Source organism: Rutidosis leptorrhynchoides, chromosome 1 (assembly GCF_046630445.1).
Source record: "Rutidosis leptorrhynchoides isolate AG116_Rl617_1_P2 chromosome 1, CSIRO_AGI_Rlap_v1, whole genome shotgun sequence".
Taxonomy (NCBI): Eukaryota; Viridiplantae; Streptophyta; class Magnoliopsida; order Asterales; family Asteraceae; genus Rutidosis; species Rutidosis leptorrhynchoides.
Genome location: NC_092333.1, coordinates 691,487,256 through 691,506,529, shown reverse-complemented (window position 1 = coordinate 691,506,529; position 19,274 = coordinate 691,487,256).

Below are 19,274 nucleotides of genomic sequence, written 5' to 3'. Positions count from 1 at the left end.
TGAAAACCACCCAAAGTCGACAAAAGAGCTACGCTGACATTAAAAGAAAAGATATAAAATTTGAAATTGGAGAGATGGTCATGCTTAAAGTTGCACCTTGGAAAGGCGTTGTTCGATTTGGTAAACGAGGGAAATTAAATCCAAGGTATATTGGACCATTCAAGATTATTGATCGTGTCGGACCAGTAGCTTACCGACTTGAGTTACCTCAACAACTCGCGGCTGTACATAACACTTTCCACGTCTCGAATTTGAAGAAATGTTTTGCTAAAGAAGATCTCACTATTCCGTTAGATGAAATCCAAATCAACGAAAAACTCCAATTCATCGAAGAACCCGTCGAAATAATGGATCGTGAGGTTAAAAGACTTAAGCAAAACAAGATACCAATTGTTAAGGTTCGATGGAATGCTCGTAGAGGACCCGAGTTCACCTGGGAGCGTGAAGATCAGATGAAGAAGAAATACCCGCATCTATTTCCAGAAGATTCGTCAACACCTTCGACAGCTTAAAATTTCGGGACGAAATTTATTTAACGGGTAGGTATATTAATTGAGATTGATATTTACATGATTAAATGTTTCCAACATGTTAAGCAATCAAACTTGTTAAGACTTGATTAATTGAAATATGTTTCATATAGACAATTGACCACCCAAGTTGACCGGCGATTCACGAACGTTAAAACTTGTAAAAACGACATGACGATATATATATGGATATACATATGGCTAACATGAGATTATGATAAGTAAGTATCTCCATAAGTATATTAACAATGAGTTATATACATATAAACAAGACTACTAACTTAAGGATTTCGAAACGAGACATATATGTAACGATTATCGTTGTAACGACATTTAAATGTATATATATCATATTAAGATATATTAATATATCATAATATCATGATAATATAATAATTTAATATCTCATTAGATATAATAAACAATGGGTTAACAACATTAATTGAGATCGTTAACTTAAAGGTTTCAAAACAACACTTACATGTAATGACTAACGATGACTTAACGACTCAGTTAAAATGTATATACATGTAGTGTATTTAGATGTATTAAAATACTTTTGGAAGACTTCAAGACATATATCAAAATGCTCATACTTAACGAAAATGGTTACAGTTACTTTCCCATTCTTTTCTTTCATCAAGAGTTCTAGTCGTATTCTTATCCGTATTATACACAGCTTCAAAACGTACTTACTATGGGTATATACCAATAGGAACTAGCATGGGATTCCACTCTTGATTATGTCATGTATGACTAATCAATTTTAACTTCTACCATGAGCTAGTCAACTAACTAGAACTCCTTTTAACCCCACTCACCACTCACCAATTACCACTCATCATTCACTCCATTTCACTTCCAATTCTCTTTCTAATTCTCTCTCAACACACATACACTATTATGAATGTATTTTTCCAGTAGTTAATCATCATCTTCATCAAAAATTACTTCAAGAATCAAGCTATAATCATCATAGGAAGAACACTTCAAGAACACTTCAAAAATCCCTTCAAGTTTACTAATTTACTTCCAAGCTTTCTAATCCATTCCAAGTAATCATCTAAGATCAAGAAACCTTTGTTATATACAGTAGGTTATCTTTCTTATTCAAGGTAATATTCATATTCAAACTTTGATTCAATTTCTATAACTATAAACTATCTTAATTCGAGTAAAAATCTTACTTGAACTTGTTTTTGTGTCATGATCCTACTTCAAGAACTTTCAAGCCATCCAAGATCCTTTGAAGCTAGATCATTTCTTGTCACTTCCAGTAGGTTTACCTACTAAACTTGAGGTAGTAATGATGTTCATAACATCATTCCATTCATATATATAAAACTATCTTATTCGAAGGTTTAAACTCATAATCACTAGAAACATAGTTTAGTTAATTCTAAACTTGTTCACAAACAAAAGTTAATCCTTCTAACTTGACTTTTAAAATTAACTAAACACATGTTCTATATCTATATGATATGCTAACTTAATGATTTAAAACCTGGAAACACAAAAAACACCGTAAAACCGGATTTACGCCGTCGTAGTAACACCGCGGGCTGTTTTGGGTTAGTTAATTAAAAACTATGATAAACTTTGATTTAAAAGTTGTTATTCTGAGAAAATGATTTTTATTATGAACATGAAACTATATCCAAAAATTATGGTTAAACTCAAAGTGGAAGTATGTTTTCTAAAATGGTCATCTAGACGTCGTTCTTTCGACTGAAATGACTACCTTTACAAAAACGACTTGTAAATTATTTTTCTGACTATAAACCTATACTTTTTCTGTTTAGATTCATAAAATAGAGTTCAATATGAAACCATAGCAATTTTATTCACTCAAAACGGATTTAAAATGAAGAAGTTATGGGTAAAACAAGATTGGATAATTTTTCTCATTTTAGCTACGTGAAAATTGGTAACAAATCTATTCCAACCATAACTTAATCAACTTGTATTGTATATTATGTAATCTTGAGATACCATAGACACGTATACAATGTTTCGACCTATCATGTCGACGCATCTATATATATTTCGGAACAACCATAGACACTCTATATGTGAATGTTGGAGTTAGCTATACAGGGTTGAGGTTGATTCCAAAATATATATAGTTTGAGTTGTGATCAATACTGAGATACGTATACACTGGGTCGTGGATTGATTCAAGATAATATTTATCGATTTATTTCTGTACATCTAACTGTGGACAACTAGTTGTAGGTTACTAACGAGGACAGCTGACTTAATAAACTTAAAACATCAAAATATATTAAAAGTGTTGTAAATATATTTTGAACATACTTTAATATATATGTATATATTGTTATAGGTTCGTGAATCAACAGTGGCCAAGTCTTACTTCTCGACGAAGTAAAAATCTGTGAAAGTGAGTTATAGTCCCACTTTTAAAAATCTAATATTTTGGGATGAGAATACATGCAGGTTTTATAAATGATTTACAAAATAGACACAAGTACGTGAAACTACATTCTATGGTTGAATTATCAAAATCGAATATGCCCCTTTTTATTAAGTCTGGTAATCTAAGAATTAGGGAACAGACACCCTAATTGACGCGAATCCTAAAGATAGATCTATTGGGCCTAACAAACCCCATCCAAAGTACCGGATGCTTTAGTACTTCGAAATTTATATCATATCCGAAGGGTGTCCCGGAATGATGGGGATATTCTTATATATGCATCTTGTTAATGTCGGTTACCATGTGTTCACCATATGAATGATTTTTATCTCTATGTATGGGATGTGTATTGAAATATGAAATCTTGTGGTCTATTGTTACGATTTGATATATATAGGTTAAACCTATAACTCACCAACATTTTTGTTGACGTTTAAAGCATGTTTATTCTCAGGTGAATATTAAGAGCTTCCGCTGTTGCATACTAAAATAAGGACAAGATTTGGAGTCCATGTTTGTATGATATTGTGTAAAAACTGCATTCAAGAAACTGATTTCGATGTAACATATTTGTATTGTAAACCATTATGTAATGGTCGTGTGTAAACAGGATATTTTAGATTATCATTATTTGATAATCTACGTAAAGCTTTTTAAACCTTTATTTATGAAATAAAGGTTATGGTTTGTTTTAAAAATGAATGCAGTCTTTGAAAAACGTCTCATATAGAGGTCAAAACCTCGCAATGAAATCAATTAATATGGAACGTTTTTAATCAATAAGAACGGGACATTTCATATATATTATTATATATATATTTATATATTTTTGTACAAATGTAATTATATAAAAATATAGTGTAACCGTCTCCCTGTGGAACGAACCGGACTTACTAAAAACTATACTACTCTACGATTAGGTACACTGCCTATAGTGTTGTAGCAAGGTTTAGGTATATCGATTTTGTAAATAAATAATTAAAACTTGTGTAATATTTCGTCGTATTTCGTATTTAAATTAATACTATTTCATATATACCTCGCATAACATCAAGTATTTTTGGCGCCGCTGCCGGGAAAATCGGCGAAACGCTATATTTTTAATTTATTTTTGTATAAATATATTTATATATATTTTTAGAAAAACAATATAAAATAAAATAAAAAAACGTTTTTCAACCTCCGCGACTCGCGGAGATTTTCTGGAACAGACTTCGCGACTCGCGGAGCCGCCCTGTCAGGCCACAAAGAAACCCTAAAAAGCATTAATTACGGGGTATTATTAATTATTATTATTATTTAACCCTAATTACTTTATTATTATTATTATTTAGTTTAAGTTTTTAAATTAATTAGTTATAATTAATTATATTTAGTTTTAATATATAAAAAATTAATACTTTTATAAAATATAAAAATAAAAATATAAAAATAATATTTTTTATAAAAATAAGTAATTTTATCACTTTTTATAATTTGTATCCTTTTATTTAGTGTAATCGTAATATTTTGTATATTTTTCGTTCGCAATTAGTTTTAAAATTAGTTTTTCCGTAGTTATTTTATATGTATAGATTCTTAGGCTTTGCCGTAAAATCCCTTAAGTGCTTTTTCTTTAGATTAAGATTTAGGCGCTTTGGTATTTTGCGATGCCGTTTTTCGCTTTAGTTTTAAATAGATTTTAGTGCCTTTAAGTAATTGCCGTTTTCTGAATAAAATTGCATTTACCTTTAGACCTTTAGGCGCAACTTTTTAGATATAATTTTTAGACTTTTAAGTTCCGATGTTTTTCTTTCTTATTTTTATTTTTTGACGTTTTTCGACGCGTATTCTTTTTCTTTCTTATTTCTCGACGATCTAGTTTTTAGGACTTAGAATTTTCTCTATTTCTTCTCTATAATTTCTTTAAAATTTCAACGAAAAATTATTTTAAGCGGTTAAATTGATAGACATCCAAATTTTCTGCTTCGTAGTAATAGTTAGATTTGTTAGTGGCTGAGTTGTGAGCTTCCGATTTAAAGGGTTCTGGCTCCCTGCTGCATCTATTGGCTATTCGAAACGTGGGCAAAAGCAGAAAAGTCTATTAATTTGATAACTTATATAATTTTTTTTATTTTATTTTATAACTAATAGGATAATTAGTAAATGCACCACATTGTAGCTAAAATTTGGTAATAAACGCATTATGGAAAATCTCGAAAATATCTTAGAAACTCTTTATGACATCCGAAATCAATTTCATCAATACTCTCAAACAGGTGTTGATGACAATTCATTCGATCAATCTTGGATCATGAATGACGAAACAATAACTGGTTGTGAAATATGTGGAGATTATCACTCAACATGGGAATGTTATTATTACGTTCCTATGGAAAATTATGCACCCATGGAACCTGAATGGAACGATTATGAGGAATACAATTCTAATTGGGATTATTCACTAGAATATATCCAAACTCAACAACCAGAAGACGAGGAAAATTATGTGCCTCAAAAATTCTTTAGATTATATGAAAATCAAACTCGAAGAACTTGATGCTCAAAATGAACAAATGAGAGAGTTTGTAAATCGGCAAGCTGAAACCCTATCAGATTACACACCTGTTGATCTGAGGAGTATTGTGCAACAAAATTTTATATCATCGAATTTTGATGAATTCGAGAGCTCCGAAATCACCAACTATCCCGATGATACTTTTTATTCAGTTTTACCAATTTCACAACATATCGACACATTAGCCTCTACCGACAAAATCATCGATCCATCAATGAATGAAGAAGAAGTAAGGGTGACAAATTGGCACTCTTGGGAAAACGATAACGTTGAAAATTTTACCCCCGAGACCAAAATGGTGAGACCAATAAGTACCATTAATGAAGAAGAATTTGCTTTGATCCCGAAATTCACCATTCCACAACCTTCCAACCCAATATTCTCAATAGACGAGTCATCCACCGGAAATGAACTACGAGCTGTAATAGATAATGACACCTCGAATTTCACCCAATTGGGTAATAGAGGTGAAACCTTTGATCCCTAGAATGAACGGAAGGAAATGTTAGGAATTGTCCGCCCTATAATATGTATGTCGATGTATATCGATCCATTTGACTAAGAACCAGAAAAGAGACATATCCATTTACTAAAAGCTACACTTAAAAAAGAATTAAGTAGTGACGATCGGGAGAGTCTAAACTTTAAACCCATTGATATATTATACACCACCAGAGATGTAAATAACTGGCTCACTATTCTAATTCGTGGAACTTATTCTACCGACTTCACATGTCGTCAGCTAAGTGTGGGGAAGTCTAACCCCACTTAACGTTAAATTAGGGGTTCGGGTTAGTGCATAACTCGTTAATAAAAATGCATGATTAGGGTAAAAGATGTTTTTTCAAATATTAGTAAACAGTTCAGAAAAGCAGCCGTTTTTGAAAAAAAGCATGTGTGATAAAACAAGAAGGAATGAACGATGAGGAGCGCCATCTATCATTCGACGAGATTTGTAATTACAAACTGGGTATTTTCAATCACTTTTCTACACTAATCACCCTCATGAATTTATAATTAGAGTCTGATTTCATGCAAATGAGGACATTGCATGATCTCAAGTGTGGTGAAGGGTTATAAATTCTCTCGGATTTATACTTGGTTTATTTGCCAAATTTTATGAAAATTTGAAAAATTTTCAACTAAATGAATTTAAAATCATGTTTATATATATTTATGAACGGTGAAAACTAGGTGTTAATACCGAAATTATCGTTACCTCGGAAAGGACATAAATTGAGAAACACCCTAAAATGCTTGAATTCATTTAAAATGGAATAAAGGAGAATAAAAAGGCAAAGAAAGAAACTAAGTGTGGGGAGAATGTACCTAGTTATTCAATTAAAAACTATCTAGCACATGTTTCTGTAAAGTTATTGCAGGTACTTTTGTTTTGGACGATTTTAATCAGTTTTACCCGATTTACTGTAATATATTTGAAAGAAAAGATGGATCTACACGATGAATCAATTCCATCATTAAAAGGAAGTAAAGTCTTCCGAAAAAGACTCGCGCTTCTTGATTTAGGTCAGGAAGTTGTCGTCCAGACCAGCTGTAGGTTGACGAAAAATCTAGAAAAGTCATCACTAAAATCAACAGGAAATCCACAGACCTCAGCATCAAACAGGGTCGTCAAGTAGTCAGACTTATCCTAACCATGAGAGGATCTGTCTCGTACAATGGGAGGCGCCGTGTAAATTAGCTTGATAAGACTAATGAATCAGACCCCCAGAAAGGATAATCTCCTTAAAGATTAAAAATTAGCTTTTAAGCCTGATATTACTCAATCCTTGAGATTGACCTTAAAGATTGAGAATTACAAACTCATGGAATTCGATGATATCTAAACTCGAGCTTGAACGAGAAAATATTTTGATCAAAATTACAAACCGATTTGTTTTCTGAAAACCTATTTTCAATGCGTTCATTACCATTGAACGTAAAATCCTAGGAATTCACCTGGAATTCATTAGGTCACCTGAATCAAATCGGGTGTCAACTGTAAGAACGGTGGTTGCATAGCATGGTCGAAGACAGGACCTTGTACCAGACCGAAAAATTATAAGGGTGAGCTTTACTATTGCTCCTACAAAGGATAGTACTAGCATCCGACACGTTTATAGACCATAATCAAAAGCAAGTCACGGGACATTGCCTTAACAGTTGCTTGTTCATCGCTTTCCTTTACAACCGGACGGTAGTTTACCGAAAGGTAATATACGGGACAAGTAAACTGGATGTGTTGCTTTCCTAATACAAGGTTAGCAAGTGGGTAACACAATACCATAAGTTTTGAGCTAAAATTTTCAAATCTGAAACCCACAAAACCCACAAAAAATCATTTTGCAAACACCGGTGAAAGGTTATTCCGGAAAACTTATCTAGGGTAAAAGCTAGATTGAATTTTCAAAAGATCAAATGTTTTCATAAAGATCCAATTTCCTTAAGGATCTACATTTTCATAGTCATGTGGGACTGTAAACCGCCTTTCAAATGTGCACTTTGCTTTGGAAACCGAAAGTAAATCGGCTATTTGATTGCAAGTGTCGTTGACCTAAACCCGAGGCAACTGTGGATGACACACCCACCTTTAACCATGGTTCTATTGTTACTATCATTATTTATACCGCCATATCAAAATCACTGATGTACAAAGTGTAAAGAATAAAGAAGTGATTCGTGTGATGTATTATATTATTTCAAGTTATGTATTGTTTGAGGACAAGCAACGTTCAAGTGTGGGGATATTTGATAGTGCTCCAAATGAACATATATTTTGTAGCAATATCCTCCCAATATGTAAATTATTTAGTTGTAATTGTTCTATTTTAAGTTGTAATCGTTTATATTAAATAAGTGCGAAGACAAAAGGCGAAAATGACGATTTGAAGACAAAAACGTCCAAAAAGCTCAAATGTACAAGATACAATCCAAGTGGTTCAACTTATTGATAAGAAACGTCTAAAAATGACAAAAGTACAAGTTGCGGAACGCAAAGTACAAGATATTAAATTATACGAAAAGGCATTCGAAAATCTGGAACCGGTACCCGAGCCAACTATCAACGCCCGACGCAATGGACCAAAAATTACAAGTCTACTATGCACAAGAATATAATATAATATATAAATAATTATATTAATTATTAATATTTTATATTTATATATAAATTATGTCGACAAGCAAGGTTCCAAAATTGTGTGAGCTGGATTTTCAAACTCCGCGACTCGCGGAGTTTGCAGGCTTAAAATGCCGCAACTTGCGGAGCTGCAAAAATCAGAAATGCCTATAAAAGGCCATGCATTCTGCTGAGTTTAAAAAACATAAAAAAATAATAATAATACTCTGTAATAAATAATAAATAAATATATATATATAATATATATATATATATATATATATATATATATATATATATATATATATATATATATATATATAGTATAGGGTAGTTTTATATTAGTTAGTTTGGGTTATGTAACGATTATTTACGGGTTTTTAAGCCGGAACTCTGTCCGTGTAACACTACGCGTTAAATAATCAATGTAAGTTATGTTCTCCCTTTTTAAATTAATGTCTCGCAACTATGTTGTTATTATGCTTATTTGAACCGAAGTAATCATAATGTTGGGCTAAAAATATCTAAAATTGAGTAATTGGGCTTTGTACCATAATTGGGGTTTGGACAAAAGAACGACACTTGTGGAAATTAGACTATGGACTATTAATGAGCTTTATATTTGTTTAACTAAATGATAGTTTGTTAATTTTAATATAAAGATTTACAATTGTACGTCCCTATAAATAACCATATACACTCGATCGGACACGATGGGCGGGATATTTATATGTACGAATAATCGTTCATTTAACCGGACACGGGAATGGATTAATAGTCTATGGAATTATTAAAACAGGGGTGAAATTATGTACAAGGACACTTGGCGTAATTGTTAACAAAGTATTAAACCTTGGATTACACGCAGTCGATATCCTGGTGTAATTATTAAACAAAGTATTAAAACCTTGTTACAGTTTAAGTCCCCAATTAGTTGGAATATTTGACTTCGGATATAAGGATAATTTGATGAGGACACTCGCACTTTATATTTATGACTGATGGACTGTTATGGACAAAAACCAGACGGGCATATTAAATAATCCAGGACAAAGAACAATTAATCCATGGGAATAAACTAAAAATCACACGTCAAACATCATGATTACGGAAGTTTAAATAAGCATAATATATTTTATTTCATATTTCCTCGTAATTTTATTTATTGTCATTTTAATTATTTTTATTTATTTTATATTGTTAGTTAAATATCGTCATTTACTTTACGCTTCGCTTAAAATATAAATCGACAAACCGGTCATTAAATGGTAAACCCCCTTTTATATATTATTATATATATATATATATATATATATATATATATATATATATATATATATATATATATATATATATTTTGTACAAATGTAATTATATAAAAATATAGTGTAACCGTCTCCCTGTGGAACGAACCGGACTTACTAAAAACTATACTACTCTACGATTAGGTACACTGCCTATAGTGTTGTAGCAAGGTTTAGGTATATCCATTTTGTAAATAAATAATTAAAACTTGTGTAATATTTCGTCGTATTTCGTATTTAAATTAATACTATTTCATATACACCTCGCATAACATCAGTCGTCACAGATTGGTATCAGAGCAGTGTTGTTGTAGAGAACCAGGATTGCATTTTATGTGTGCCTTATACAATTAGGTACCTTAGCAATGTAGGACTACAACTTTCCTTGACTATAGTGCCTTTAATTGTTACCTTTAATTGTTAAATGCTACACTATACTTTAGAAACTTTACTTATCTTAGAATGCCAAGCCAATCTAAGAACTCTGCTCACTTTCCTAAGTACTATCCAATTCCGCCACCGCATTTAAATGCAACACCATGATTTCTGAAATTCTTGACATTCCTAAGTCATCTATCATGGTTTTTTGTATTACATATGTATTACATGAAATATTATCCATGATTTTTGAAACTCCTATATTTGTTACTATTCATACTTAAACGTATATAACTCGTTGTTATATATCACGTACCTATATGCCTTATGCCTTTATGCATCGGTTTGCGAACCGAAAAATGTCATTGGGTTATCACAGTATTCGAATTGAAAGTCTTTAATCGAAAGATTATTAGATTACACACTTATCATTTTATGATCTCGACACGTTATACTGCCATTATTGGAGTATAGACACATCATATCTTATTATATCTTATCATATCTATCTCAATAGACTTTGTCTAACACTTTTCCTAAATTTCCTCCGTAAATTACGGAAATCTTTTGCTGTATATACGTATTCAAGGAGACAAATATATCATTCAATATTCAACACCCATTTCATATCAAACCCCATTCCAAACACATAATATGGATTTCTCACTTGATTCCTCGAACTCCTCGAGCTCCAATGGCAGCGTAACCGGAATGAACCAACCAATTAGCCATCACCTTTTCTGGATGAATTGGGGGTGGGCTCGTAGTCGACTTAGTCAATGGAGAAGTGAAGAAGGTGATACTTTTCACCCACCACATTGTCCTATTGGCGAAGAACCTGAAGCGCTTACCGGCGAACCCGTCCGGAACACTATTTTCACCCTCATTTCCAGGATATCCCATCACGAATATATAATATCTAGAATTTCATATCTTATTCATCCCCTTGTCCGAACCGCCAATCATCCCAGAATAATAGAATAAGTCAACGAGCTTCGCGCTCGAGTAGTGGCTTTAGAAAATATGGTGCAAAGCCTACGAGCACCAGCAGCAGCACCAGCAGCATAACCATCACCACCAGTACCATCAGCATCAACACCAACAGCGTCAGCTTCACCAACAACAACATCTGCATTCCACGCCTCAACATCACCCTCAGTACCTCAAACATCAACATCGTACACCCCATAGATACCAAGGAATATTAGTAATAATGATTTAAGATGTATTGACTCATTCTTCCTGAAGAATTCTATATGTATACTTTATATATATATATATATATATATATATATATATATATATATATATGATATGGAACAATAATAAATCTTTCCGTACTAAGCTATTACGTGTGAATCTTAACTAGTATGTACTACTTGGTTAATTCATATCACTAATATGCTATAATGTACATCCTTCGTTAATGACTTAACAATCGTTAATCACTGCTTCAACACCATGAACTCCATTTCATAATAAACCAAGTGTATTATTCGAATACATGTTTGATTTTACATTTCCATTTTCGATATACTCGAAACTTTCTAGAAAACATTATTCGTGTCTTGCGAATTTCACAAGAATTCCATGAGCACCAACATCATATACCAAGGTATATCAATAAAAATGAACAATGAAGCATTGATTCATAAGTTCATTAGCGAAATATTTCGCGACAATTAAGGTTTTGGAGATTATTTATTCTCGTTTCAACTGCAAATCAAATGAGTTTAATATTATATTAACTCATTAAATCTATATTATATCTGAAGAATACATATATGAACGTATATCTTCATAAAGATTGTAATTAAAAACTCTTTTGTACAAACTGTTCATTTTGAAAATATTTTAACGGGTAGGTAATACTCGAGAAATATTTATATTTCACATTAATATGTTACATTGTACATTCTTCAATTCTGATTCAATAATCAGTAACTATCCTACTTACATTCACAAGATATATGTATCCGTTCACCAAAGAACAATCAATTTCATACAAATTCAATTACATATTCTGATTTTGACATATCAGAATTCAAGTAAAGCTTTAGCAAGTGTTATCTTCCTAAAGATCAGTACATTCATGAATTATATTCATTCGTATTCTATGATAAATTATCACATCAAACCACCAAAATTATTATTCATTACTTTTGAAATCAACAATGCCTATTCGTCAACCATCAGATCCGTTAACGATTACAATCAGCGTTTAATCATATAAAAACGAAATTTCTTGAAACCATCACGGATTGATAACTGATGATTCAAATATGGCTGCATTAAATGCAGAGGAAACAGCAAAATTGTAGAAGGTCTTAAGGGCCAAAAGTCTGATGATAAAGAATGGTATAAGCTCAGATTTGGAACTGGAAAACGGATTGAGCAAACTATGAAGGAAGCTATGGACAAATCACAAGGACTAAACCTATACTCAAGGAATCCAGATGATTCGATTTCTGATGGAAATTACAGAAGACAAATAATCTCCTTACGCATTCTAAATCCTTACAGAAGAATTTTCCTCATTATCATCCGATCTTAGAAATTCTAAGATATCATTGTATCTTTCGTTATAAATATCCTCTATATTTCTGAAGATATCTTCATAACTATTCTTGTCCGCAATTAATTATCTCTTTGAGATCTTTATCACATCATAAAGGAAACTATTTTAGTTTCTATATTTCTGTAACATACAAGTTTTGAATGATATGAAGTAATGTTGGGTATTGAAGCATGGGTTAGTATAATATAATGACGTCAGGCCAACGTGATTATATTACAGTAAGTCATGCTAAATTTTTAATGGAAGATGATGATTCATAGACTTTATAATCATCATTTGCCATGTTACACGACTCTTACATTCTATTTAACCTCTAAACATATCAAGAAAATATTTTTCTTGATGATTCGGTCTTTTCCGGATATTCTGGTAATTTGACAAATCAAATCGTGCTATTACCTTTCCTTTCTACTTTGTATATTATGATAAATTGAAACTCCATACCTACGAATTCTGGACCATTACTCGCTTTACTTAAAGTTGAGAAGAGAAAACAAAAGCATGGAACTCCGAAATATAAAGGAAAATATAAAACCCACCGAAATTACAAACCGTGTATATCAATGCGTATAGCAATATAAAGACACGGGAGAACTAAAAACACAATAAATCCAAGGACATAGTAGAAGTAAACAGACTCTTCCAGCGATAAATGAAAAAGAAGAACGATTGATATAAAAGTCAGGACTATATCCAGAATTAGAACTGGATGAAGCATATTGATGAATCTTTTGGAAGTATGAATTGAGGAAGAAAGTATAGAAGTGGTAAAGATAATGAAACGGAAGAAGCTAATTTATAGCAAAATTCAAGACACAACAATAAAGGCAATTTACCGCATTTAATCAAAGAAAATCCCAAAATTCCTTAATTACCGGAGAATCAAATCTTATAAAGATTATAAAGATTTTTTTTAATTCCTTGAATTCCGGAAATTAACTTTAGCTATGTCAAAAGTTAAGACGAACATTTAATTTCCTCATTTCACTCTTTTGTGATAGCTTCGTTTATACTCTTCCTATAATCGAATTATTTTATCCAATAGTGATAAAACTCTATTTTTCAACTCATATTCATCATTCTTATTGTAAAGCATGACGATCTCTATCAAACTTCATGACTATGATTTTCATGAACTCCTCTCTATTTGCTTGCCCTAATATTGTGGCATAACATGCTCAAAGTTTTAAATGAGCTCAATACTATTCATAACACATTTCATGTGTTCAGTTTACTAAAATGCTAGTATAGCACCATTATCTCTTTTGAGGATAACCTAGTCAAATGACACTCTTGCTAATCCTTTAGATAACCTCCGCATTAATGATAAAATGCACTTCATAGAAGAACCTATAGAAATTATGGTTCGTATGATTTAAACGCTTGAAACAGAACAATATTCTATCTGTTAGAATTCACGAAAGGCCCTGAGCATACCTAGGAACGTGAAGACCAAATAAAACGGAAATATCCTCACCTGTTTACAAAAAACGCCGATTGATGGCAACAACTAAATTTCGGGACGAAATTTCTTTTAACGAGTAGGTACCATGACAACCCGAAAATTTCTGACTAAATTTAAACCTAACTTTTATATGATTCCGACGATTCACGAACAATTTTATGCATATATATATATATATATATATATATATATATATATATATATAAATTAAAAACGTTACGTGTTATAATAATTTCTATTATTTAAACCATTTTAAAATAAACTTTAAAATATAATTGATTTTGAAAATCTAAATATTAAATAAATATTTCAAATATATATTTCGAAATGAATATATATGTATATATATATATGTATATATATGTATATGTATATATATATATATATATATATATATATATATATATATATATATTTTAATGTAATGAATTAGTAAAAAGAAAATAATACTTATCATTTAGTAAATGTAATAATTATAATAATAATAATAATAATAATAATAATAATAATAATAATAATAATAATAATAATAATAATAATAATAATAATAATAATAATAATAATAATAATAATAATAATAATAATAATAATAATGAGACTAAAAAGAATCCTAAACAAATAGGTCCTTATGTTGACTAAAAATAAATAAAAATTAAAAAAAAAGTATAAACTAGTACATCCTTATGTTGACTAAAAATAAAATTATAAACTAGTATACATATAGTCAATTTTGGTACATAAAGTATGTATTTTTATATTGAAATTTTAGGCTATAAATACTCATGAATGCAAGCATTAAACTTGCACCATTTCTCACATTTACAAAGTGTTTCTTTCTTTCTCTCCATTATCATCTTTGTTCTTACACTTCATTATTAGTATTCTTAATCAAGAATCAAACCACTAAAGGTAGTTATAAGCCTATTGAATTATAACATATTATTATTTATACATAAAATATTACGACGAAGTCATGAGCGGGTCATTTAAAAATGGGTTTTATGAACGGGATAGAGCTAAGGGAAGTATGGGTTATAGCTATGGAAGTTATGGGTATTGTTCGTGAGGTCAACCTAGCATTTTTAATGTCCGTTACATCTGCGTACTTTTTCCTGCAATATTGAGTCACAATATTGATACGTGAGTGATGTTTCCATTTTCAATTATTATTATTACTATTTTTATTATCACCAAGGTTATAATCAAGATAAAGTGCACTATATATGAACCTCAACGCTACTTAAGGCCTAGGGTGATCCTTGGTACCATTATGGGACACTTGTGGATCTCGAATGCCAAACATAGATTTTGGTCAAGAGATCTTGGGCCAACCGGTAACAACTGATCATTCAAGTGACTTGTATGATAGCATCGAGATTTGAGATTGTTGTACAACATCTTGTTAAAGATTATAACCCGAACTTTCTATAATTGGAAAGTTACTAAAAGTGGAAACTTTCCATAGATAGTAACCTTTCTGAAAATGGAATTTCTTTCAGAAAACCATTATCATTGGTATAGTTACCATACTTATGTCTATTAGACAACATCTGATCGTACATTCTATCTCTCGGTTGAGATCCCGATCACTTATTTCCATTCATTTCATTCCTTTCAAGGAATACTTCAACTGCTATATAAGGTGAGTTTATTTGATTCCCTTTTACTCTTTACATTTTTGGGCTGAGAATACATGCACAACTTTTATAACTGTTTTACACATATAATGGTAAACAAATAGATTTATATTTTATTATTAGTGATATAGTTGTTATATTTAATAATTTATAGGTTTTACTAATTAATTAAGTATATGTAATTTATATATTCTTTAAAAATATTAATATAGTTATGTTATATATACTAAATATATTTTTATGTAACTAATATTTATTTGGTAAAATAATATTAATAATAAATAAAAGTTGTATTCTTATAATAATAATAGTAATAATACTTAATAATGATAGTAATTATAGTTATGAAAATAATGAAGATAGTTTTAATAATAATGATAATTTCAATAATAAAAATGATAATTTAAAAAACAATGTTAATTTCAATGATAATACTAATTTTTATAAAAATGATAGAATTAAAAAAATAATGATACTTTTAGTAATAATGATAATAATAATAATAATAATAATAATACTGATAATAATAATAACTATAAAAATATCAATTTTACTACTAACGATAATAATGATAATAATTTTAATAATAACAATACTAATAATGATAATCATATTAATAATAATAATGATAATATTAATAATAATACTTTTAATAATCATAATAATAATAATAATAATAATCATAATAATAATAATAATAATAATAATAATAATAATAATAATAATAATAATAATAATAATAATAATAATAATAATAATAATAATAATAATAATAGTTATACCTCTTAAAATATATGATGGCCTGATAACAGTTAGCCCAACAAAAATATAGTAGCCCAGTTAACAAATTAACAAGCCCAATCCACAAGCCCAACCTCTCAAGATAGCTTTTATTTAAAAAAATCATACTTGCAGTCGCCTGGTTTCGAACCTGGGACCTCTCGTATAACACAAACAAACCCAACCATCCATCTGATTCCGTTTTTCTGAAATAAATCACAGTCCAATTGTATGTAACCCGCTTTTCCGTTTTTCCCATTTCCTTCAAAAACTAAACCCATCACTATTCATCATCTTCATGATTTTATGTGTTTATATTATAATCAAAACGCCATAATCCAAATCACAATCATTATTATAGTTGTTATATCATCACAGAAGCTTATCATCTTCTTCATGATAATTGAGTCTCCAACGTCATCATCATCACTCATTCTCATTCCAACACCATGGCATCATAATCATCATTATTATAATAACCACATCATTTTCTTTATGATTATCATCATCGAACACATCTCATAATCGTCTCCTTTTAACACCACCATGATCATCACTATCATCATCCCTAGATCATCCTTCTCGCCTTCTTACTCAAATCACGATCATCCAACGTATCATTGAATTTAAATATTTCTTTTCCTCAATTTAAATTTACAATAATATCATTAATTAGAGTTTTTGGCTAGTGAGGTCTTGTCACAGCAACTTTAAGGGACAAGTTTTATTTTTTTTAAATAAGCAAACTAAAAAAAAAAAAAACCGACCCCATGTGGATATGACAAATACGTGGATGCATCTTGTTACCTTCTTTGCTTTTTAGATTTCAACAAAAATGGAACACAGTAAAATTATCAGTAGGTATACGTGGATCTGGGTGGTGATCTTGAGCATTAGAAAGGTTGACGGTTTACAGTTGAAATCACAGAAAATGAGCAGTAGTTCGAGTCACGATGGTGGCGGTTTGGTCTTGTTGGTTCAAACAGAAACACCGGATTAGTAGCAGCAAAAACCCGTAGGTTGTGATCGACTGGATGGTTGTATACGAACATGAACATAAACAGTGAGGTGGTGGTGGTTTGCAACAAGAAAGAGACGAGTTGTATGTGAGTCCTTGGGTGGTAGTGGTCGTGAAATGTTTTGAAGATGGCGATGATTGGGTCAAGGAAGGTTGAGGGTAGTGATGGTTGAAGATGGTTTTTATTGAAGATGCATAATCTTGCATTAAGTATTATAAAAATAGATAGATGATATATAATCTGTATATATATATATATATATATATATATATATATATATATATATATATATATATATATATATATATATATATAGATTATATATCATCTATCTATTTTTATAATACTTAAAATAAAAGTAATACAGAGTAACAATTTGAAAGATGATGTAGTTTGCCAGGTTAGTATTAGACAAACACGATAGTGATGTGCGTGATATATGTATGTATATATTTATATATAGACATAAGATAGTAATATATGATTAAAGCAAACTCAAATCACAAATTCAAAGTATCACACGAATAATTCAGTTCACGGCTAAAATTATTGAAACAAGTGGAGTATTATTAAAGAAAAAGCAACCATTAAATAATAATTAACTACACTTAAGAAAAGATAAAAAAACGTGGGAATGAATTAAATAGTAAAGCCATCGCATGATTGTCTTTTGTACCGGCAATTTTCACAGATTGCTAAATCATGGTCCGTTGGTAATCAGTGGCGGAATAAAAAATCTTCAGAAAAAATCCATATTTTTAAATCAAATAGTTTTATTTATTTTGGTCATTATGGTATAAAATTTGATCATTAATTTATTAAATAAAAATTACATCAACTGTCCCTCTCAATTCTGGGTAAAATATAAAAAGTTATGAAATTTAATAAACAGCTCCTAAATACTTTTTTAATAAGTCTATAATTTATAGAACTCATTTTCGGATCACTGTTTATTTTAAAATCATATAAGTTTGAATTTAGTTTGCTTAATATCAATCGGAACATCAAACGAGTATTACAATCATTTAATATTTATTTTTACTATACTTTATTTATATGTAGTTATGTTGTAAATAATATTTATTATAATATTCAATTTTTTATTTTATTTTATTTTACATAATTCGTTTTAATAACAACAACATATAATGTTTTGAATTATATTTCCAATTATTATTATTATTATATATATATATATATATATATATATATATATATATATATATATATATATATATATATATATATTCACACATAACTATTTACAAATAGTGGTTTGTGAATCGTCGGGAATGGTCGAAGGTCAATTGAATATATGAAACAGTTCAAAATTTTTGAAATTCGGGATTACAGACTTAGCTTATCATGTCAAAAATATTAAATCGTATCGAGAGTTTGATTTAAAATTAGTCGAAATTTTCTGGGTCGTCACAGTACCTACCTGTTAAAGAAATTTCGTCCCGAAATTTGA